The sequence below is a fragment of the Conger conger genome, chromosome 1, assembly GCF_963514075.1.
Source record: "Conger conger chromosome 1, fConCon1.1, whole genome shotgun sequence".
Classification (NCBI taxonomy): domain Eukaryota; kingdom Metazoa; phylum Chordata; class Actinopteri; order Anguilliformes; family Congridae; genus Conger; species Conger conger.
Window position 1 is genome coordinate 38,124,503 of NC_083760.1, and position 24,871 is coordinate 38,149,373.

Below are 24,871 nucleotides of genomic sequence, written 5' to 3' on the forward strand. Positions count from 1 at the left end.
TCTAGGCTTTTAATTGCCTTTGGCCTTATTAACATTTAGGCGGCACGGATGGTGCAGTGGGTAGCACTGCCGCCTCACAGCAAGAAGGTCCTGGGTTCGAATCCCTGTCGGCCGGGGCCTCTCTGTGTGGAGTCTGCATGTTCTCCCCATGTGTGCGTGAGTTTCCTCTGGGAAACACAGTCCAAAGACTTGCAGGTTATGCTGATTTGAGAGTCTAAATTGCCCGTGGGTATGAGTGTGTGAGTGAATGGTGTGTGTGCCCTGCGATGGACTGCCGACCTGTCCAGGGTGTATTCCTGCCTTTCGCCCAATGTATGCTGGGATAGGCTCCAGCCCCCCTGCAACCCTGTTCAGGATAAGCGGGTTAAGATAATGGATGGATGGATGGATTATTAACATTTAGCATTATTAGCATTTGTCAGTATGAGGGCCAGTATTGTGACAATGAAATCCAGGGCCTTTGTACAGTGGGCCTCAGAATTATTGGCATCCTTCATGAAAATGAATAGAAAAGGCTGTACAACATAGATAATAATCTACAGTGGGCTCCATAATTATTGGCACATAATTTCAATACAAATTTTTAAAAGGCTGCATCTCATAAACTAAAAGAATAAAGACCACCTGCCATATTAAAAAATGCATGGCATCTAATCCTATATCAGTTTGACCCTTTTCCCTCCATTTGAATTACATGGTACTGCATGTGGTGAAACGTATGTAGAAATAGACCCCATGTATTTTTAAATATGGCAGGTGGTCTTCATTTTTTTAAATATTAAAAATGCTACAGGTCCTGGAGTACTTGTTAAGATAGACTTGATAGAAATGTTTATAGACAAATTTATACATTTTAAAACATTTTTAATCATGAAAAACCAGTTTAAGCAGGTGGTTTTAATGTTGTGGCTGATCGTTGTATATATACTGGGTGCAAGACTGCTGACTCACGATCACATTCCTGCTTCTTTTGCTACAGTTGGTTTCAGACCTTGATTGGCAGACTGGATGGAAATAAGTATTGAACAGCATGCAGTCAATTCATGTCAGGAAACAGAGAGGCCATTAGAGGGCCAGACAATGGAGGATCCTTGTGAGGTAACATTAGCAGAGCCTCCAAGATACATTGACTAGAATATAATCCCCCTTTAAGTGCCACAATGATACTGCCACACACTTTCTCTAACAGTTGCCTATACCATTGAGTCAGGGCTCCTTCCCAACAATGTGGGAGGAGGATTAATTCTTAAAAAAGAATGGTTTCCAACTACTGAACATTTAAAGAGCTATTTCACCCTTTTATAACATGTAATTTTGTGCATCCTACCCCATTGTATTTGCATAGCATGCAAAAAAATAATGTGCTCAAAAACCACGTGCCCAAAAACTACATGTAAACACCTAAAACCCAACACATAAATGATAACAACACATGAATGATAACTATGATAACATTATCACATTAATGCATAATTCTGTGTTTTTCACTCAGAGAACACAGGAAAAAAAATGACTGCGTTCTATAAAAGCAGATATTCCCAGGTCTTTTTTAAAATATTTCAATGGACAATGACCCAAATGTGACCCCAAATGTGGGACAAGGTGTCACAATTACGCACCCACTACTCAATTGTTTATAATTCTGTACTGAATGTAATGAATACAAAATATGTGCCCGAGACTCTATTGTGACGTATTGTGCCATGTTTTACAAAAATTTTGATTTTGTAGTATCCTGAATTTAAAAAATTCTATATTTCATTGGCCAGCGTAACCACTGGATAAAAGTAATCGCACAAGATGAGAATTTGTAAAAGGTAACCAATGCTATTTCAAGTCACATGCATTGTTTTCACATTGAAAATTGTTGACCACATTTGAAAAAGTCACACAGGAAAATGTTTCACATCACATTGACATTTGAAAAAAGGTCATAAGTGAAAGTGTTAAATCCACATGTGTAATTGTGATTTGTTTGGTAAGATTAACTAAAAACATTACTATTGTTGGCCATTGTCAACCAGTAGGAACAGTGATGCTGTCATGCTCCTAATTCACACCACATTATTTAGCACAAACTAAATAATAGATCAGTGATTTTAAAAATCAAAGATTTTCAGGTTTAAGCTATAAATATGACTACTGCAAGCCATAGCTTGATTTATTTTAATGAAGGCACCCATGTGAATCTGCTGCAGGCAAGGACTTACATATATATACAGTGGGCTCCAGAATAAGGCTGGAATACAATACGAAACATGGATAATGATCTATATCTTATGTTTAAACATATGCAAACACTAGATACTTTCATTTTAAAACATTTCATGTCATGTTTCAATGTTTTTTATTTAGTAATATATATTTTTCTGAAAACCACAGGTACCAAAATTATTGGCTCCCCTAACAATTATTGTAAATAAAATCAAAATGAATTTGGCAATACAATTTTATTTTATTCAGTTAATACAATAATCGCTTTGTCAACCATCAACATGAGAAAGTCAAAGAACTACCAATTCAGAATGATAGACCACCAACAATGTGGAACACCCACCTGGGTGAAGCATGGCTGCCATTTTGCACCAGAACGCTCACCACACACCAGCTGTGGTAGAGAGGGAGAGAACAATGTTTTTTCCAATTGATTCAGGGGATGATTAGGTGGCAGTTTGAAAGAGCCAGGGTTGGGAATTTAGCGAGGAGACTGGGGAACCCTCTACTCTTTGTGAAGAGTGTCATGGGATCTTTAATGACCACGGTGAGTCACAGTGAGGACCTCGGTTTGATGTCTCATCCGACAGACATCGTCTCCTACATCAGTGTTCCCAACATTGCGCTGGCACATTGGGGAAATTTTGACCAGAGAGAAAATCGTCCTCTACTGGCCCACCAGTATAATAACAATAATTTTACATAACAAGGTTGTAACCTTTTGCATGCTTTACAGGGATATTTTGCTGTTTTCATTCACGAGAGCCGTGACAGAAGATTTACGTAAATCTCATGAGGTCCAGACCCAGCAAATTACAGGAACTATTCCGGTTCACACATTATGCCGACACAGAGAGTTGCACACAGAGAGGACATAATATATCTCAGCATGTCCTCATATTTGCAGGCTACATTACGTTGTAAAATATGTTTTTCAGAAAACGGTAAATAAGTCAAATGACTGCATGCATTATATTTATTGACAAATTTGAGTGTTGTGAGTGTTGGTCTTGTAATAATTTAATAAATATCTGCACACGGATAGTTGAACACAAACTTTTTTCCCACAATGATTTTCTTAATTCTCTGGAGCAGGTAGTAACTGGGATAGATCATGTTGGTAAGCTCTTCTGGAACTGAGTGAATGCTAATCAGCCCTGAACTAAGAAATGAACTTGCATTCGTGCACTGACTAATCAATGGGAAAGTCACTGCACAAACTACAATAAGGGACCGGCTCCATACATTCCGCAGAATTGACTAAAGTGCACCTAATTAACGAGGGTTGAGTTTTGCCTGAAATTTCTCCACCTCTCAAAAGTTGAAGAAGTAAACTGGCTGGGTGTTTGTCACAGAAAATATTTACAAAATAATGTGTTAAATTAACTAACATCTCATGCGAAGCCGTGAGAAATGACTGAAATAACGTGCTGAAGTGACAGTAACAAGTGTTTGAAGTTTAAAAAACAGCATTGCTGCTAGTAAAAAAATGTGAGTAAATCTATTGACGTGCTGCTCTTAAGAGCATTTGTTCATCTTGGAAAGAGCATGCTTTTTGCCTTTTAGTTAGGTCTATTTAAGCCATTTTAGTGGTCATTTTTATCCAATGATTTCACAACTTAACAAAGCTAAGAACAACGAAAAAACGTACAATCAGGATAACAAATTAGAGGTAGGCTACATTATGTGGTTATTATTTGTAAATAAATAAATAAATATATTAAATAAAAATAAACCCAAGCTGAGTTGAGTTGAGGTCTCTTGTCTGCATTCTCAATAGAGAATTCTGATCCACCTCTGGAATGATTCTGTCCATGATTGCAGTCATGCCATTCCATGACCATGCCAGCCAAACCACATAATTAATAAAACTAAAATGTGCCATTTATTCACCAACTTCCTTCCTTTTTTGCATTAATTCCTCTTTTCATGGTGCAATTTCCTATCACTATGGTAAGAAGATATAGCATTTGAAAGTGTTAAGATGCAATAGTGACAGCAGTTCCTTATTTTGTAATATGTGGGTGGCAAAACAAGTATGGGGGGACCTCGCCTTCTCTGCATTTTTGAAATCCATATACTACACAAATAAGGTATTGTCAGTGTCATTTTCACGGCAAGGGTCCAGCAAACCAGTGTCTAATTCTAAAAACATGCTAACTCAGAGAAACATCAATAGTTTACATAAGTCCATTGTTTACTTAAGAATTTCTCTGGAGGAAATATCATGTCCGTTTCACCATTGCATACTTCTACAAAATTACTTGTACATAGGAATGCTATTATCTACATTTTGTGTAGGCTCTTTGGAACACAATAAGACCACATACAAGCTTCTCTGACCAGTATCGGTAATGCAGTTGCATAGTAAATGTGTGTCCCCCATCTGTGAGCAAAAAACACAGTACAGCTTCTGCTGAGACTAAGAAGCATTTCAGCAAATGACGTGTTGAATGGTGTATCGTTTGTTAGGCTTGCATAAAACAGTACAGCATTTTTTCACCTGTGTAACGATCCGTAGCATTTTCATTATGCACACCGAGATGGTTATACTTCAGCAAAAACAGTTCTTGAGATGTTATGCCTAAAAAGGTTGAGGCTTTACAACATTATTTATTTTGCATTGCCTATGTCTAAATAGAGGACTTCCTTTAGAAGTCTTAGACTTCCAAAATATCTCTCATCTCTCTAGTCTCCTTGAGTGAATGTGAAAGGAAGACAGTAAAAACTACTTTGATGAGGGCATTTTCAGTGATATGACCCCATTTTATATTGGTGAGCATCTACAGGTAAATACATTGTCAAAATATTGTATTATTATTCGGTATGCTCATAAATAATGAGCCAGCCTGCTTTTGGATAATAAATAGCATGTGAAATTGTGGAATTTGTTTGACTTGTTGGTGGGGGTTGGGTATTTGACAAAAACTTCAATCAATGGACATCAATGAATATATTAGGATACAAAATTTGCTGTCTGAGGAGAGCACTATGAAAGGGAGGTTGGGATTGAGAGAGGTTGGGATTGAGAGGTAGGGGGAGGGTGACAGGCAGGGGGGAAGTGCAAACCCTTTTTTCACACCTCACACAGCTACGGGGAAACCAGTGAAATCCATATTTTAAATGTATAATTTGGAATTCAAACTAGGCGGCACGGATGGTGCAGTGGGTAGCACTGGCGCCTCACAGCAAGGAGGTCCTGGGTTCGAATCCCCGTCGGCCGGGGCCTCTCTGTGCGGAGTTTGCATGTTCTCCCTGTGTCTGCGTGGGTTTCCTCCGGGTACTCCGGTTTCCTCCCACAGTCCAAAGACATGCAGGTTAGGCTGATTGGAGAGTCTAAATTGCCCGTAGGTATGAGTGTGTGAGTGTGTGAGTGAATGGTGTGTGTGCCCTGCGATGGACTGGCGACCTGCAAGCTTGCCCAAGCAAAGGTAAGACAGATTTTGATACTACATTATACATAAGAATATCACAACAAACACACTTGCAAACAACAATGCATTGTTTGGACATGCGGCTAGCTAGATAGTAGGGTTGAGTGAATATGGCATTATCTGTATCTGCTCAAATAATTATATTATCTGTATCCGTATCTTTAATTGGAAGTGGTGATATTTTAAATTTGAAGTGGGCATGGCTTAAAACAGAAGTGGTCCGGGAACAGTTTTTTTTCATAATCATGGGTAGTGATCCAATTGCTCATATAACATTTGTGCTTGGAAAGATCTCATTAATTGAACTGGATACTCGTTTCGGATGAGTACTTCGCTAACCCGAACTAGATAGTTAGCTAACTAGGCAGAAAAGGCTTGGATTTGCGAAACAAAAATTAACTATACTGCAAAACACTGCAAAACTATAATGCAAAACACATCTAACACATCTAGCTCAGAAATATTCTTTGGCCTCCTTATGCACATTCAGCATGTTTCAGATATCTCCACAACTTTTAAATAATATTCAAGTCTGGGGACTGTGGTGGCCATTCCAAAACCTCCTTTCCTGGAGGTACTTCATGGTTGATTTCGAGATATGCTTTGGATCATTGTTTTGCTGGAATCCTCATCCTCTCTTCAACCTCAATGTCTGGACTGACCTTTCAACATTAGCCTTTAGAATTTCCTGATATTTTGTGGAATCTGTTCTTCCTTCTACTCGCATAGTATTTTTCTGCTTTTTGTGTTGTGTTGAGGTCATTCTTTCTGGCAACTCTGCCATGTAGGTCTATGTTGTTTAAAGTATATTGTATTGTTGTCATGTGAACAGCTAAACCTGTGTCTGCTCTTTTTTGCAGCTCTTTTTTCTGTGACAATAAATATGAATGCAACAATAATTTGAGATGTCAACGGCTCAACCACAAGGGGGCAAAGTGGATAGGGTTAATTAAATTACAAAAACACTTGCCCTTGATGATGTTCCAAACAATTTATCAAATTTAATCACATTTTTTTTTTTTCTCTGCGTCATAATGGCTTCCTTGACCATCACCCTGCACAACTCTGGTCCTCATGTTGACAAACTACAACGGACACCTAAGGTAATCAAAAGCTTAGAAGCAATACTAGATACTAAAAGCTTTCTTCTGCCTGCACTATACAGCAGTTGACTAATCAGAAACAACGGAGAAGCTAACTGTCCAATTACTTTTGGTCCCATAAAATGGACGGACTATGTATAAAAAATAATGTAATTCCTACACTGGTAACCCAGTTTTCTGCGCACCATAGTCACTGACACATTCATGCCGCCTCCTGGAGAGTGTTTCTGATCTGTCAGACAGGTGTTTGGAGACTTCATTATGATCAGTCGTCAATAATGTTCTTAATAATATCCCAAACAGTTGATTATGTGCACATTTTGAAATCTGATCAAATCTAGGCTAGCAAAAATGCCATTCAAACCCATTTCAGATGGCAACAAATGGTTTCTGATTGAATATCTACTTCCCAATGATATTCTAACAATCTGCATTTCAGATGCGTCACATCCATAACGATGGTATTTCCTCTTAAAAAAAAAGGGAAACATTTGGACATGCAAGGACATTTTTGTATTCTTATCTTAAATTTTTGTTACCTTTTTCATACGACAGGTTCATATGAGTGTGCCATGTCAGATTAAACAAATGCTCCCTCATTTGTCTAGAAGTCATTCATAAAAATTGCATCCAGGAATAAGAAAAATACATTTACAAGTTTGGAGACAGAAGACCTGCTTTCTGAGATAACAGAAAGCATATTTTCTGCAAAAACCTTGTTGAATTCATGGTGCCATTGATCTTAAATAGTGCCCCTGCTGTCACCATATGTGACAGCAGGTATGAGGTGCTACTCCTTGTATGCATTCTATTTTGCCGCCAAACATGTTGATGGTGTGTATGGCCAAAGCGTTCAATTTTCATCTCATCAGAACTCTCTTCCAGTTATAATTACAATGAGGTTTGGCAAACTTTTATATACTTGGTGACCCAAGACACAACCAATCTCTGTGATTGTTAAACTGTGATCCTTGGGTTACTTATGGCCTCCCTCAGCATCTTCGTTGCCATTTGTGGGGATAATATGCACTTGCATCCTCATCCTGGCCTTACAAAGTGATACGTTTAACATTTTATGTATTTGTGTGTACCCATTACTTGACTTCTAATGGTCAATTATCATCTGTGTCTTCTGAATTGACAGTTATTTGGCTTTTCCCATGCTGAAGGTTGACAAAGGGATTTTGCATTTTGCATGCTTATACTCTAGTAAAAAAGAAAGTTATAGAATGACACAATATCAATGAAGTAAATTAAGGTAAAATTGTATTGCCAATTTCACTTTGTTTGATTTTATTAACAATAATTTCTAGGGGTTTTGGTACCTGTGTATTTCAGAAAAATGAAAGACAAAATAATTGAAACATGAAAGTAAATGTATTGAAATAAACGTATATAGTTTTCCTGTATGTTTGGACATAAAATATAGATAATTATCCATGTTGTTTATTATATGCAGCCTTTTTTCTCCATTAAGGGTGCCAATAATTCTGGAGCTGACTGTATTTCCTTTGCAGATCCACTGAGGATGACAGGGAGAAGCCTTTTTTTTGAGCTCTCTCTCTTTTAAATTCAGAAAATGAGGAATTCCCACATCTCCCTGTGTCCATTCTGTCCATCCCAGGGGTGTGTCACGGCATGTGACACCCACACACTACATTTACGTCTTTTATCAGTCTTTTACTTGCTCTTTCTCTCTCTCCTACTTACTCCCCTTGCTGTGTCGGGACTCTTTTGCTCTCATTTCTTTCCCTCTTGCTTTTGTCTCTCTCTTCCTACCCCCACCCCCCTTTTCTTATCTTTTCCATTGGGAATGGTAGAGATTAACAAAGTAAACATGGCTTTACTTATCATATTGTGTTCAGGAAGCCCTACAAGGACTAGAGGATGATAATAATTCTGATGCAAATGCTGAACTTTGAGACCTGAACATTGTTTGTCGGCAGCGAACCCCACCGGCACACAGGATATGAGGTATGTGGGGGATTTTAGCAGCAAAAGCAGAGAGAATGCTTCCCTCCCCACTAGTTTTAATAGCTTGGTTTGAAGGAGAGATCAAATGCCATATAGTGGGATTTTGCTTACAAAGCATTTTTCCCGTTCCTCCCCAATTCCAGAGACAGCAGGAAAGGAACAGACTTGGAAAAAGAGGCTTAATCCGTCAGAGATAGGAGCTACAGCTAAATGCTATAATAACAGTATTAAATGCTTAATCCCAATTGCAGGTTAGGGTTCTTTATTTGTGGATGATACAGCAAGTTATCAATATTCAGTACAGTCCTGTTCTTTCACACATACATATGCCATCCCCCAAAAAGGCAAAAAGTAGCAATATGCAGGGACAGGAAACATGGCATGATCTTTTAGAGAGAGGACCAAGAGAATGAAAGAGAAATGGAAAGGGCCATTGCTCAGTCACTTGATCTAGGAGATGTGTAAAATGCGAATAACACAAAAAAAAAAACATTAAAACTGTACAAATTCAACCAAATATGAATAACAAATTAGAAGTATTATGTCAATCTAGCTTTTGAGTAACCTTTCTGCATTTCTGTAATATTCATTGTGGTATGTTGCTATTTACTACTGCACAAACACACATGCACCCATACCCTTCACAGTCTCCATTTCTCCAATGCCTCAAATTCCGTTTTTAAAAATTATATTTCTAAAAATTCAGGTTGTAGAAATTAATGTTTCAAAATAGATACAAAACATCCAGGTTACTCAGGAAAATCATCATATAGGCAATCATCATTAATGAATAAAGTCAATGAATGAAGATACTCATTTCATAACCTGAGCTACCTGCACCAGACCAAGCAACAGCAACACTCATTGTAGCTATTATCTAGCCATGTGTCCTGCACATTTGAAGCTAGTCAGGCACGTTTTATTGTCTATTGGTCAACTGCTAGATAATATATCTGTAAACTATGTAATGAGTAAGCCAGCAAATAGCCTACCATTCTGAAAACAAGACAGTTACAGTTGGGAGTCATTCAAAATGAGTGCGAAATGTAATCACTAAGTAGCCTAGGTGATTTACTCCTTAAGGCTTCAATGAGTCAGATGACTATAATTCCAAGGCTGAACTTTTTATTCTGAAGTAACTCCATGCCCTCTAAAGTATCCAACTGCGATGGCTGTTTATCTGGTGTTAACAACCATGGGTTCCTCTAAACAGTTGTCCACGTATTTCAGAATGAAGATGGTTCATTTCCACCAAGAAGGAGAAGGCTACAAAAAATTCTCAATATTGCAAACTACCTATTTCCACTGTCAGAAACATTATTAGAAAATGGAAGATAAATGGAAGAGTTGAAGTCAAGGTAAGGTCTGGAAGACCAAGAAAGATTTCAGATAGAATGGTCCAAGACCTGGTAAAAAAATGCTCAGAAGAACCTACACATCACTGCAAAGGACATGCAAAAAAGTGTAGCAGACACAGGACAATACAACATACTTTAAACCAGTAGTTCCCAGACTCGGTCCTGGAGTACCCCTGTATATGCTGGTTTTTGTTCCAATCACAAACCATAAAATAATTTTAACATGCTGTCAATCTGTCTAAATTAGGTGCTTTTCATCTAATTGTCAAATGGATTAGTCACCGTAAACCCCATTATGGCAGAAATATAGGTTTGCAATGGTATGCATAATATAATTACCATGTTAATATTGTGCTTGTTATTATTGCACCATATTGCAAACAGTAACATTAGAGGTAACAAATAAAAGACTGAGGTTAACTTATGGGCTCCTAATTACATAGTTGGAACAGAAACCAGCATATACAAGGGTACTCCAGGATCGAGTTTGGGAACCACTACTTTAAACAACAGATCTACATGGTAGAGTTGCCAGAAGGAATGACCTCAACACAAAATTAACCGCCTGAAGTATGCAAAAGAAAACATTGAAAAGCCTGAAGCCTTTTGGAACAATGTGCTTTGGAAACCAAAATTTAACTTTACAGTTGACTTTACTTTACAGAATGAGTTACAAATTACTAACTGACATGGTTGTGACAGGGTTCCCACTTTTGGGGAAAAAGGCCTTTTGCAGAGGGCCTTTTCCCTTTCTTATTATTTTGAAACTGGAAAAAAATTTAATAAAAATGTATCTTGCTTTACAATTTGAAGAAATATGTCATGTTTAACGCTGTACCTTTTAGAGGTCAGGTTCGCTTCTGTTCACTTAGATACTAATTGTAAAATGCTTTTTGACCAGAGGTGCCCACATTTTTGCACACCACTGTATCAATCAAACAATTCACTGAATAATCAAGACCAATATGTAACCTAAAATTATTTATAATCAAGATGCTTGTGCTACTTGGACTGTCACAGGTTCAAGTCCATCAACTTTGCTGCAGATGAGCTGAAACCTTCGATATAGCTGACAGCCAGTGACAGATACTCTTGTGGGGGAGTGGGTAGGGGTGGGGTTAGCCAGCTATTGTTCACACACACAAGTTTGCCGGCCTGAGATCTTTGCAACTCTTTCAGAGCTGTTTTCTCAGGAAAACATAAGATATACCAACATTCAAAATAGAATATCTTTTTCATATATATTTGCAAGTTGCAGTGTATGAGACATGATTGAAAAGCTTTTATAATCTACAGAAACCGAAAAATGGTCCTACTATGACACTAATGATGCTACTTGTGTTACTTGTGTGAGTACCAGCATCTATCACATTTGTAAAAGATAGAGCTGGAGAAGATCTACACCCTAAGAAATGAAGTGACAGTGGAGGTACATTGTTGTTCTTCAAGGATCAAATTTACCAAATGTAGCCTGAATGTACAGTAATGTTCTCTTTGGGTAAATCTTTTCCAAACAAAAAAGGTACAAATTAATTATATATTGCTGGCTAGCAGTAGGCGGCATGGATGGTGCAGTGGGTAGCACTGCCGCCTCACAGCAAGGAGGTCCTGGGTTCGAATCCCCGTCGGCCGGGGCCTCTCTGTGCGGAGTTTGCATGTTCTCCCCGTGTCTGCGTGGGTTTCCTCCGGGTACTCCGGTTTCCTCCCACAGTCCAAAGACATGCATGTTAGGCTGATTGGAGAGTCTAAATTGCCCGTAGGTATGAGTGTGTGAGTGAATGGTGTGTGTGCCCTGGGATGGACTGGCGACCCGTCCAGGGTGTATTCCTGCCTTTCGCCCAATGTATGCTGGGATAGGCTCCAGCCCCCCTGCGACCCTGTTCAGGATAAGCGGGTTCAGATAATGGATGGATGGATGGATGGCTAGCAGTACAATTTTATGTTCCTATAGGGTACTGCCCCAGCGACAAGTGATAGGGCAAATCAAAGTCTTGGACTCATGCTAATCAGTGCAAACTTCATTAGCCCATTTGTTCCAGATTAACAATTTGAGATAAGTGTTATTTTGATTCCAGGAGTTTCTTAAAAGGCCGAATGAACATGCCAAATGTAATTCAAATCTGTCCAAGTCCAAAAGACCTGGACCCACCGGAGTATCAATGCACTTTATTTTATATTTGTTACTCGCAGCACCTGCCTGCAACTTCAACTTCAAGCACTTGTTAGTGTTGATACAGTTGCTCATGTTATTTCCATCATTTAAATTCCACCATGAATTCAATTTCCTCTCTTCTATATCTTCTCCTATCTATCCTATATTTTCTACTACAAATCTGGGCCTTTTTTGTGTTCACTAATTAAAAATTGCTCAGGATATGGGTGTGAGCTAAATGCCTAAAATGCTCATTTCCCTCTGCTGCGCATGAGATCTGTTGGTTAACAGAATAACGATTTAGAATTTGCTAAAGTATTCCACAATTTATGCCTCTTCACTTTTGCTTTCAATTTAGATTTTCAACAGCTTTGTCGTGACTGCTCTGTGACTTTAGCCAATATTTACCATCATAAACACCCGTATTCATAACTGCTGACACCCTACATAATCCCCCATTAAAAAAACTACATTTCCTTTCTTCACCCCCTCTCGTGTAATTTCTTTCAAAAGTCATTACATTTAACTTTTTAAAAAGCTGTTCTTTCAAAAAGTCACACATTTTTGTCAGCACACCCATGTGGTGTTTACAGTTTCTGAATAGTGCCTGCATATAGGAGCATTTCAGTCCTCCTAATGCCCATCTATTATGATGCAATGAGATATGAGACAACAAACATCAGATATCACCAGAAAGAGTAATATGAATAAATTGGGAAATTAACCCAGATCAAACTTTCAAACTATACATTGTAGATCAAATATGAATCAAGACTCAGAAACTACTGTAGTGCTTATTTCTCACCTTCATTTTAATCAGAAATGTATTTCAGTGGATTGTTTCGGAGAAAAAAAGAAAGAGTTTATCCAAGGACCACCACATTAATATGTTTTGCCAAAAACTAAGGAACCACAGTCTACCCAATCAGGTATCAGTCACCTTGTTCTTGTTAATCCCTTTTGCCATCCATTTGACAGAACCCACCAACAGTATATTCTGTATTATAATTCAACCCAAGTTTAAAATGAGAGATAATGTCACAATGGTTGGAAAGGGACAGGAAATGCCTATGCACTGACAAGGCTTCCAACACACAATGCATTAAAACCTGCTACGGGTACTCAAACTATGGTGGTCAACAGGCTGCTGAGGATTCAATCAAATATTCTTGAATCAACAACCAAATCCATTCTTTTTAAAGGAACACAGGACTTGATTAGAGTTGATTAATTTCAAGAAATTGAGTAGGTAAGTATTTTGTTGCTATATGTACTGAAAACTTACCAATTATGTGTCTTGTTACTTTCCAATAATTCATGCTCTGCAAAAGAAACTAAAAGAGATAATCACTGCCAAAATACATAAGTACATGCGTATATCTGGACTAATGGTAGCAGCCATGAAAATCAATAATATGCTCAGACAACTGTATACCACATTTTTTCAAAGGGCTTACAATTATACCAATGAATGACTGTGTCTCACTCATGCTACCCTCCCATTCAAATGCCATTACTTTCCAGTAATTCATGCTCAGAAAAAGAAAAAAGATTATCACTGTTACATTCAATGTCAGTCGTTTCTCTATCATTACGGACACTTAAATTGATATTTCACCCCAAAATGAAATGTCTTAGCTGTTCTCTTGAAAATAGCCTAATGGCTAAATGAATCCATATCAAATAGTACATTCTGTACTGGTCTTAATACCAAAGTTACATGTATTCATGAATTATACATTAAACCAAATGAGATTAAGTGGCCCAATTGTGTATTTGGACAGTGACATGTTTTTTATTTGTTCGCTTTAGCTCTGTACTCTAGAAATGTTTATTTTATTTTATTTTAAACGATATGGAGAAAAATCAGGAGGGAGGACAAAGGGGGAGGGATTCTGCTGTCCTGACAGTGGTAGGCAAGTCATTCCCCCACTGAGGAACCAGAACGGAAAACAGGTGTGAACGTGCAGCTCGACCGCCAGGTGCTTGTAGTGAGGGAACCATAAGGCGACCAGAGCTGGCAGTGGTCTAGCTGGGGAGTAGGGAGTGATTAAGGATTGGATGTAACCAATGAATCGGATGTGTGCGGCAAAAGGAAGCCAGTGGAGGCCAATCAGGAGTGGGGTGACATGAGCCGACCTGGGCTGACTGGTGATCAGGCGGGCTGCAGCATTCTGGACCAGCTGGAGGGGCTTGATGGCACAAGCTGGGAGACCGGTTAGGAGAGAGTTGCAGTATTCCAGGCGGGAAATGACGAGCGCCTGGACTAGGAGCTGGGTGGCTTTCTCTGTCAGGAGATGATGGATACGGCGTATATTGTAGAGGAAGAACCTGCAGGTTCTGGCAGTGGAGGATACATGTGGAGCCAGGGTGAGGCGGTTATCAAGAGTCACCCCGAGATTCTTGGCCGTATGGGAGGAGGCAAGCCTGAAGTATAGCTTGCTAGCTAGGTAAGCATCCTAGCTGTCGGAAGTTTAGCTAGCAAATTAGAACAGTAACTATTGGCAAAGATTTTAGCTAAGGTTATATGTTAGCTCTAGTTAGCTGGTCTAAGTGCTGGTCGAAAGCTAGCCACTGTGTTAGTCCTAGTCCTGTTGTATGGCTAGCTAACATTTCATTAGCTAGCTCGCTGCTTTGCCTTGTCCACAAACTCCGGAATTCAAGAGTGTAACGTTACGTTAGTTGGGGTAACACATTTATATTTATTTAAGTTGACTTGCTTATTTATAGCTTTGTACAGTTGTATCAGTAGATATTAGAAACTAACAAGCTGGCTAGCTATTAATAGCTAAAGTTAGCAGAGCTAACTGCCATCCTGGAAGCAGTCAGAAACGTTTCTGGGGCAGCAAGTCGCTCTGTGATTTTGGCTCTATATGGCTCTGGGCTGCGATTTGTGCCTTAAGCCTGGGGTGGGCATTCAGGTGGCAAAAGTGTTAAATGCGGACCTGTCTGACCAGAAAATTGCAAGCTGGCAATGAGCTGCTGGTATTTGCAGGGGTGTTATTTTGACAGCTAGCACATATACCGTACAGTGAGTAAATTTTTTTATTCATAGTGTTCATTTTTTTTATAGTGTTGAAGCAGAGACAGTTTATTTTAGAAAGACACTGATTAGATAGCTACTGTAGTTAGCTGTAGTTTGTTCAACTTCTGAAGCAACTGAATGACAGCATAAGCTAGCTCAGTCTGGAGAATATAAATACTAACCTTGCTTGGTGGAGTTCTACAATAGATGTAATAAAGTTTGATGTAGTGCATCTTCCATCCGAGATCTTAGTCCAGCACGTTACATATGACAGTTCGCTGGTTGTTTTGTAAGTTTTATATCCAAACGTGATCACTCGGGGAATATCCTTATATCCTCAAATCAATATCTTCAAGTCAATTTATACAAGCCCAATTCCGTCAAGCCACAAGAAATTATTTTAGTGACTCAAATGCAAGTTGCAGACCTGTTAGTTCCTGTTACAATTAATGACATTTTTCAGTGCACGAGTGCTATACAAGCAATTGGATTATTATCCATGATGATCGCCTTCCCTGAGCTGGCATTTGGAGGAGAGGAGGTAAAACAGGCCGGGCCCGGATATTATGGTATTGAAACATCAACACATGGATAAAAGGCAACAGACAAGTATTTGTTTATGGAAGTCTATTGGACCTGTGTTTTACTGCAAGTTCTACATTCACATGTTTTTCTTTCTTTTTTGGGGACGTTAGACAGGTAGGGCTATGTTCCAGCATTCTGCACTTGTGAAAGTCATAGTAGCCTACTGCAAGTTAGGTCATAATGCATTTCAAACAACTCTGGCGCATGTTGCCATTTTGCTAGATCCCTATATGTATCTTGGAATTTAACCAAATAATATTTGATGACAGAAATAAGGCCCAATTGATAAAATGGGCGAAAGGGGCATGGGCTTGTGATGATGACAAGGCAGTTAATGTGACTTTAGTTTGTGATAAAAAAATATATTGAGGAACCGGGCACATGAGCTCGAAGGCACATTGAAAGTGGATTCAATACATTTAATAAATGAAATTACTGAGCATACGATTATTGTCTGTGTTTATAATTTACAGCATTTTTTATAAAGGGTGCCAGTAATTCTATAGCTGACTGTATACTTAATAATAAGGGAAAAAAACATTATTTTCTAATAAAGTCAGTGTTTCCTCTTGTGGTCAAATACACTGGCAGAGTCAATTCTGAGGCTGTTCTGTAAATAGTTGGTTTGCTCTCTTGTTCTTCAGCTGTTCTTCCATATGGATTGGCTTTTTTCTTATATTCTTGGCGTCTTGGGGCTTTTTGGCCTGACTTTCCTTTTATTTTTCTGCAATTTAAAACTTCTCAACAATTACAAAAAAAAATCCATATTAGGTGATCCATGTAGGAATCACACCCCTTTTTATTTCATATTCCCCCCCATTTTTTGGCATCAAAAGTAATTGGTCAGGTGTTTCTGATTACTCAGGTGTATTAAACTGCTTCCTGTACTGAATATCATGCACAAGAATTTTATATGTATATATATATATATATATATATATATATATATATAATTTTGGCACTGTATAAATACATCCTGTATTAATTTCATATTTTAAAACAACATGAGCAGCATGCATGCTAAAACTGACAAGGATCCCTGTGAAGCCACGGTGACCCCCTCCTCCAAGGTTATGCTCATAAACAAGAGTGGATATTTTCTGGTCATCATGGAGGGGAGAAAAGGAAAGAAAGGAAAGGAAATCACATGTAGGGACCAAGCTGAGAAAGTAGTGGAGGCTAACTTTGGACGATGTTGTTAAACAGAGGAATGAGTAGGAAAAGGCAACAATATCTAGGCTGTATCTCCTCTCCTAGCCTCTCTTTCTCTCCCCTCTCTTGTGCTCACTCTCTTTCTCTCTCCATCTCTGCCCCCCTCCTCCTCCCCTATCCTATCTCCTTTTCTCCTTCTCCCTTTCAGTAGCACGTGTGCAGTGCTCTGTGCTTTGGGACCAGCAGAATGCCTGTTTTGAGGACAACAGCAGGGGGTTAATGAAAAGGCTTTGTTGATTTTAAGGAATTACCAGCCACTGTAGCCAAAATAAATATAATCTGCTTTTTGGATTAGTTGTCACAGATAATTTTACCTACTAACGGTGATTAAAGAGCCAGGCAGACAAGCCGGCCAGCCTCTCTCTAGTGACCCCCGTCAGTAAATGCCAATAAATAGAAGTAAATAAAGACTTAGAGTATTAGTTATCTGTAATAAACAGTGACATTCTGTGTAATGTTGGGTTGGACTTCAAATGAGTGGTTTTGCATGCTGCATACTCATAACCCTCTTAGCCACATTGCATTCAGACACTGACAGTGGTGATGCTTTAGGAGGTATATGGTGCTGTCTTTGCTGCAGATAGTGGGTGCACTATGATCTGGGTATTATGAGTGACTGCAGAGATATGTATGGAGCCTCAAACTGGCAATATGTAAGATTCTATTTTTTGTTTTGTCTGCATTGGTAAGTGGAAATAACAGTGGAGTAGCATCTGATTTCTGATTTACAATATAATTTATTTCTAATAAGGCAAGCAACACTGGCAAGCCGTCTGCCATGTCTGTGGCTCACAGATTACAGTTGGCGTCTCTCCATTGTGCATTGGTAAAAAGACAAAAAAAACTAAACACTACAGCTCCTTATCTCTTTTATTGGATTAAAGTTTTCCATCTCCACTGCAGTTTTACATCATATACACTCAGTGAGCACTTTATTGAGTATTCATTAGACTAATTTTTTAGACTTCGACTGCTGTAGCCTATCCACTTAGACTTATAATGTGTTGTGTGTTCAGAGATGCTCTTCTGCATACCACTGTTGTAATGTGTGGTTAGTTACTGTCACCTTCCTGTCAGCTTTGACCAGTCTGGCCATTCTCCTCTTAACAAGGTGTTACTGTCTGAAGAACTGCTGCTCACTGGATTTTTAAAAGTTTTTTTCACCATTCTTTAGAACCTCTAGTCTCTGTAGAGCAGGGATCACCAACTTTTTTGAAACTGAGAGCTACTTCATGGGTACTGGGTACTAAGGGCTACCAGTTTGATACACTCTTCTGAAATAACAAATTTGCCTTTAGTTATACATTATTAATAATGATTAATGATACTCATCTATGTGAAGACACTGATCACGTTAACGATTTCTCACAATAATTATCAACAATGACAACAAGGTGGGAAACAGATATCAATATTCAGCACTTTATTTCTATTAATCTCAGTAATTGTAAAATTTTCAGATGATCACTTATATCACTACATTTCATAGGAAAATGTCCCATTTTCACTAGCCACTGACAAACCCTTTTAACAAGTCATGAACTATGTTGCACCATGTTTCAAAAAGTAATCAATTATGTAATGTTAAAGAAAAATCAACTTACATATTTGTAAATAAATCTTGTCACATTTTGAACTAATTACCAAATCTATGGCATTTTTAACAAAATTATAACTGTTACATGTCATGAACACACTTTTAAATTGAATACAATTCTTCAATATTTTAATTCAACTTTGCCATGGCACTGCCATGTTGCCACTGACAACATCCGGTATCTGTTTCTTTGTTAGTGGGAAGACTGGCATTGCATGCTGTTCACCAGTGTACTGTAATCTGGTGTGTAACTTGACACTGCAACTGTGAGTGAGTCTTTCAGATGTGCATCAGTGAGGCGTGTTCTGTGTTTGTTCTTGATGAAGTTCATGTCAGAAAACACTGATTCACTGAGATAGGCTGAACCAAACAGGCTGGCAACCTTCATAGCTGCTGTGCATACACCACTGTACTTCTCTGTGTCAACAAGGCACCAAAAGTTTGGTGCAGCCTGGTAGGCTTTGAGGTGGAGGTCATTTTGTAATGTTATGATTTCAATCTCTACCTGTCTAGCATCCAAGTTGAATGTTGCACTTAGTTTCTCAGCAAAGCATGTTGTGTCCACATTCATGAAAGGATTTGAAATGAATGACACACATGGCTCAAGCTGATCAAGGTCACAAAACCTATTCTCAAACTCTTGCCCGATCACTTTTGCACATAACGCCTGCTGGTGAATGTGGTAATGCTGAAATTTTGGGAAGTCTGGGTCACCTTTACAGTGAGCGATGAAACCTGTATGTCGGCCGATCATAGCAGGAGCCCCGTCTGTATTCACCGCTACCAGCTTTTCCAATGGTACCTTTTTCTGTATGAAAAACTCCTTCACCGTGTTATAAATGTCAACTCCCCTCGTAGTTGTCTTTAAGGGCAGTAGTGTCAGGAGTTCTTCTCTTGTGGAAAAATCTTCAAACACCATCCGGATAAAAACCAAAAGCTGCGCTGTACTGCTGCTGTCCACGGACTCGTCGCACTGGATGCTAAACCACCTGCACTTCGCCAGATCCCGGTCCAGCTGATCGGCCAAGTTACCGGACATAACTGACACTCGTCTAGCCATCGTAGATGCCCCCAGTTGGACGTTGGAGAGAGTGGAGATTAGATCGGTTCCATTTTTCTTGTCTTTAAGTACAGTGTTAGCAATTATCATCATTGCTTCTTTGACAACTTCTCTGTCTGAAAATCCCTTCTTCTTCTTGATCAGAAAATGTGTAGCTCTAAACAAGGCTTTGGTTGCTTTTCATGACTTTTTCGCCGGCCTCATGAAAAAAGACTGTTGCTTACCCAAAGCTGCCTTTAGCTCACGGGCTTTTTCTGCCCGTAGTGCGCTTCCCGGTGGGTAGTTAGCATGGTAGCTTTTGTGAAACATAGTGAAGTGTCTCTCCACATTGTGGCCCTGTTATCTCTGCTCATGGCATGTCATATTATTGTTATGCTGATGACACCCAACTCTTTCTCTCCTTCCCCCCATCTGACACACAGGTCTCTGCCTATATCATTGCCTTCCTGAGAGACATCCACAGCTGGATGGGTAACCACCATCTAAAGCTCAACAGGTAAAACGGAGCTAATCTTCCTCCCTGCTCTAACCTCTCTTATCCGATTTTTCCATCTCACTAGGGGATACCACGGTGACCTCATCCCCCAGTGCACGAAATCTCAGAGTGGTGATGGACAACAGGCTGTCCTTCTCCAGGAACATCAGTACAGTGACCCGGGCATGCAGGTTCTTCCTGTACAACATCCAAATAATCCAAGCCTTCCTCACCACCTACTCTACTCAGCTCCTCATACAAGCAATAGTCCTGTCCCTTCCAGCATCCGCCAACTGATCCAAAACACCGCAGCTGCAGCCAATGTCCCCAGACATTCACATGTCACCCCCCTACTCGGCGACCTCTACTAGCTGCCTGTTATGGCTCGCATCAAATGTAAAACTTTGGTGCTCGCATACCAGACAGTTAAGGGATCAGCCCCTGTATATATTCAAGATGTATACAACAGCAAGACCCCTCTGTTCCGCTACTTCGGGACACCTGGCACCTCCCCCTCACCGCACCTGCACTTCTTGGTCATGACTGCTGTCTGTTCTGGCCCCACGGTGGTGGAATGACCTTGCTGTGGATGTCAGAACAGCAGAGTCTCTGACCACTTTCAAACGCAGACTGAAGACTTATCTCTTCAGGCTGCACCTTTCCCTCCCTACCTCACCACCATGATTAGCCTTGTATATGCCATAGATTATAATGGCACTTATATATAATTATATATAGATATTGTTGTATTGTATTAGATATTGTATTGTTGTACTCTAGCTGCCAATTGTGGTATGCTAGTTCGTAAGTTCATGTATTCTTCAAGGGTTCCAATTGTATCTGTACGGTCACGCTAAGAATCGGAACAATACTGTCCTCGAGGGTCCTCTTCACACTTGTTCCTGTGTTCGATCTGCACTTCGTTGTACGTCGCTCTGGTTAAGAGGGTCTGCTAAATGCTTTGTAATGTGATGTAATGTAATATTACATTCACAATGAACAGTGAAGTCACTAAATTTATATTAAAATGTCAGTGCATTTGGCAAAGGTTGTATTGAACAATAATGGTTAAAAGGTGAGTTAAAAACAAATGTGTTGGTTAGTGTTGTCAAGTTAGTGTTGGTTTTGAACAATTCATCTATGAACATTTCCCACAAAAAAACAATACTTTAGTGTCAGGTAACTCATACAGCGTCATAGGAATATCCATATTTCTGTCTATGCTAATAGAGCAATGACAAAGAACAATAAAAACTCTTCATGTGCCCATACTATTTAGGGGACATACCTAATTATATGGACCAGTATTATGGACAATCACATAGTGATAGTAAAGTTAATCATCGTTAGCTAGTGAGCTATGTTTCACGTACTTCTCATATGGGCAAGAACTTCTCTCTTCCACCATGTAGGCATTAATAGTCTGCCTGTTCCATTGTCAACATCCGTTGTTGCTCACTTCTGTTATGTTGTGGTGTGATTTTTTGCATTTGGGTTTTACATTTGGGTAGCACTGCCACCTCACAGCAAGAAGGTCCTGTGTTTGAATCCCAGTCGGCCGGGGCCTCTCTGTATGTAGTTGACATGTTCTCCCTGTGTTGCGTGGGTTTCCTCTGGGTACACTGGTTTCCTGCCACAGTCCAAAGACATGCAGGTTAGGCTGATTGGAGACTCTAAATTGCCCATGGGTATGAGTGTGTGAGTGAATGGTGTGTGCCCTGTGATAGACTGGCGACCTGTCCTGGGTGTATTCCTGCCTTTCGCCCAATGTATGCTGGGATAGGCTCCAGCCCCCCTGCGACCCTGATCAGGATAAGCGGGTTAAGATAATGGATGGATGGATGTTTTACATTAATGCGCTTCTGTTTATCTTCACTTCTTCTTACACTTAATTCTGTGTAATATATGAATATGATAACATCCCTTCTTTGGTAACATGCAAGGTATTGAAACCTAAATGTCATAATGCGATCCCAAGTGTCTTTGTTTTTGTTCTGGTTCTGGATGCGTCCTATCCAATCACGTTCAGTCACGTTCAATTACCAATGGTGTGCGAGTAAGACAGTTTCTCCATCAAACGAGCAGGGAGCTATTGTCAGTCCGTCAGTCAGCCTTCGTGCTGTGCACAAAAGTGTCCGCTGAAACATGGAAGCAAAGTTCATTCAAACTCGGGAAGACACAAGCCTAATTGAGATGTGAAAGTGAAAAATGAATGGAGATGGGCTTGGGTTGGCTTAACACTTGGTGCAAGAAGCTGGCGGTTTGTAGTTAAGGTGGGCCACCTAAACTAATGTTGGATAAAAAAATAAAAATCGATTAAAAAGAAAAATACAAAATAAGAAATCCGACGTTGAACAGCGGCCTTTAAAATGGCGGTTTAAAAATAACATCATGCAGTTTGTCATTGAATCGTTATCAAATTGAGAAGTGACTCATCGTAACTCCATAAAATACCAGCATAACTTTATCTAATATTTCGTTAATTATTAATACCCCCTGTCCGCCACCACCTTAACTGAATAATTTCAGATCATTCTGGACAATACATATTCAGGCACAGAATTTTGCCTTGCTTTAACCCCTGTAATTACAGGATACAATGTTGTAATATTATCATCATTATGTCAAACAGAGATGATATTTAAACAAATAATGGGTTTGTCAAATTTTTCTATATATTCAACCAGCTTCCCTCCTTCATGTCTGGACTGCCTCCATGCCTTGGGCATGATGTATTCAAGGGCATTGTGTATTTTGTCCTTGCACTGTTTATTAAACATATGGTAAATAAGGAGAAATGTTTTACATATTGAGAGTTGAACAGATCCATTGACCAATTTAAAAACCTTGGAAATGTAGGAGACGACAGACCTCCAGAGGTCAAGCTTGCCGTTCAAAATTGGTGTCTGCTGATTGGAGGCAGAGACACGGGGGGTTTTTTCAAGGCCAGGCTTGATATGGTGCTAGATACTATTTCACTTTTTGGTAAACTAAGCAGTACAGTGGGGTGCAAAAATGTAAGCACCCCTGGTTTAAATGTCTGTTACAATGTGTCTGTACATGATCAAAGCAAGGTCGGTGGTTCTTATCCCGGTATAGCCACAATAAGATCCGCACAGCCATTGGGCCCTTGAGCAAGGCCCTTAACCCTGCATTGCTCCAGGGGAGGATTGTCTCCTACTTAGTCTAATCAACTGTATGTCACTCTGGATGAGAGCGTCTGCCAAATGCCAATAATGTAATGTACTGTAATGTAATGAAGTAAACATTGAGATGCCTGAAGCCTTTTGGAACAATATGCTTTGGACTGACGAAACCAAAAGTGAACTTTGCTGTAACTAATTTATCTTCAGTGTATAGCGCAAAAACAAAGATATAGACCTTGTTGTTCCAATACTTTTGGAGGAGGCTGTAGTTGCCAGAGGAGGAGTTAGTAACTGACTAACGGACATGAAAAATACTTTTGTAAGGCAAACAAGCGCTTCAAATGAATCCTGAAAATGTCATTAAAATCTGTTAGGTAGTTTTTATTCAAAGGATTTGTGAAAATATTTGTCAGGTATGCAGGACAGAGGGAACCCATAGCAGACTCAGGGATATAGTAAAAGGCAGGCTTTATTACCAAAGGGAAGATCCGATAACGCGATCCAAAAAAGCAGGCAATGGTCTTGATCCAGGTGACAGGTTCATATGGAGTAGACAGAGCGTAATTGGGAAACAGGCAGAGTTCAGAAACCAGGAAGTTGAAACAAGCAAAGGTACAAGTACCAACCACAAAGTCCAAAAACCAGGCAGAGAAACAAAAAAACTGAAAAGAGGCATAGCCAAAATGACAGAGCGACTTTCTACCCCAGAAACATTGTCATGACAGGCTATTTCTGACTGCTTCCAAGATGGCAGTTAGCTAGCTAGCTTGTTAATTACTAGTAGCTAGCAATACAACTGTGCAAAGTTATAATTAAGCTAGTCAACTTAAATGAATATACACTCACCAAGCACTTTATTAGGAACATTTTTACTTTATTACATGCGATTATCTAATCAGCCAATTGTGTGACAGCATACAATGCATACAATCATGTAGATACGGGTCAGGAGCTTCAGTTAATGTTCACATCAACCACCAGAATCAGGATCTAAGTGACTTTTACTGTGGTGGAATGATTGTTGGTGGTGTAGGGGAAAATTCACAGAACAAAAGAGTCAAAATCAGACTCCACCGTAGTGAGCAGGCTGGTTCCTCCAAAACTCTCGACGATGTATGCTAAAAGTGTATCCATATATCCATATTAAAGTATGATATGTACCCTGTATAGTTTCAAACTGATTAACTTCTAAATTGTGCTAGAATTACACAGTGACCCATATGTAACTGGAGTTTAATAAAGCAGCCAGCTAAGGGGGGGAGGCGTCTCGAACTGTGTAGACTGTCAAGGACACAGGCGTAGCGAGATACAGCTGGTTTCTCCGGGACTCTTGATGATTTATGCCAAAAGTGTATCTTTATGCAAGTGACTTATAATCAATATATCACATGTACGCTGCTTGTTATCAAATCAAATGAACCTAGAACATTTATTATAGGTGAGCTTATGAAAATGCAAGAAACCACAGTGAAAACTGTTGAAATGGGAGCAAAGAATGCAAAGAATGCAACGTACATTTACTCACTTAGAAGGGAA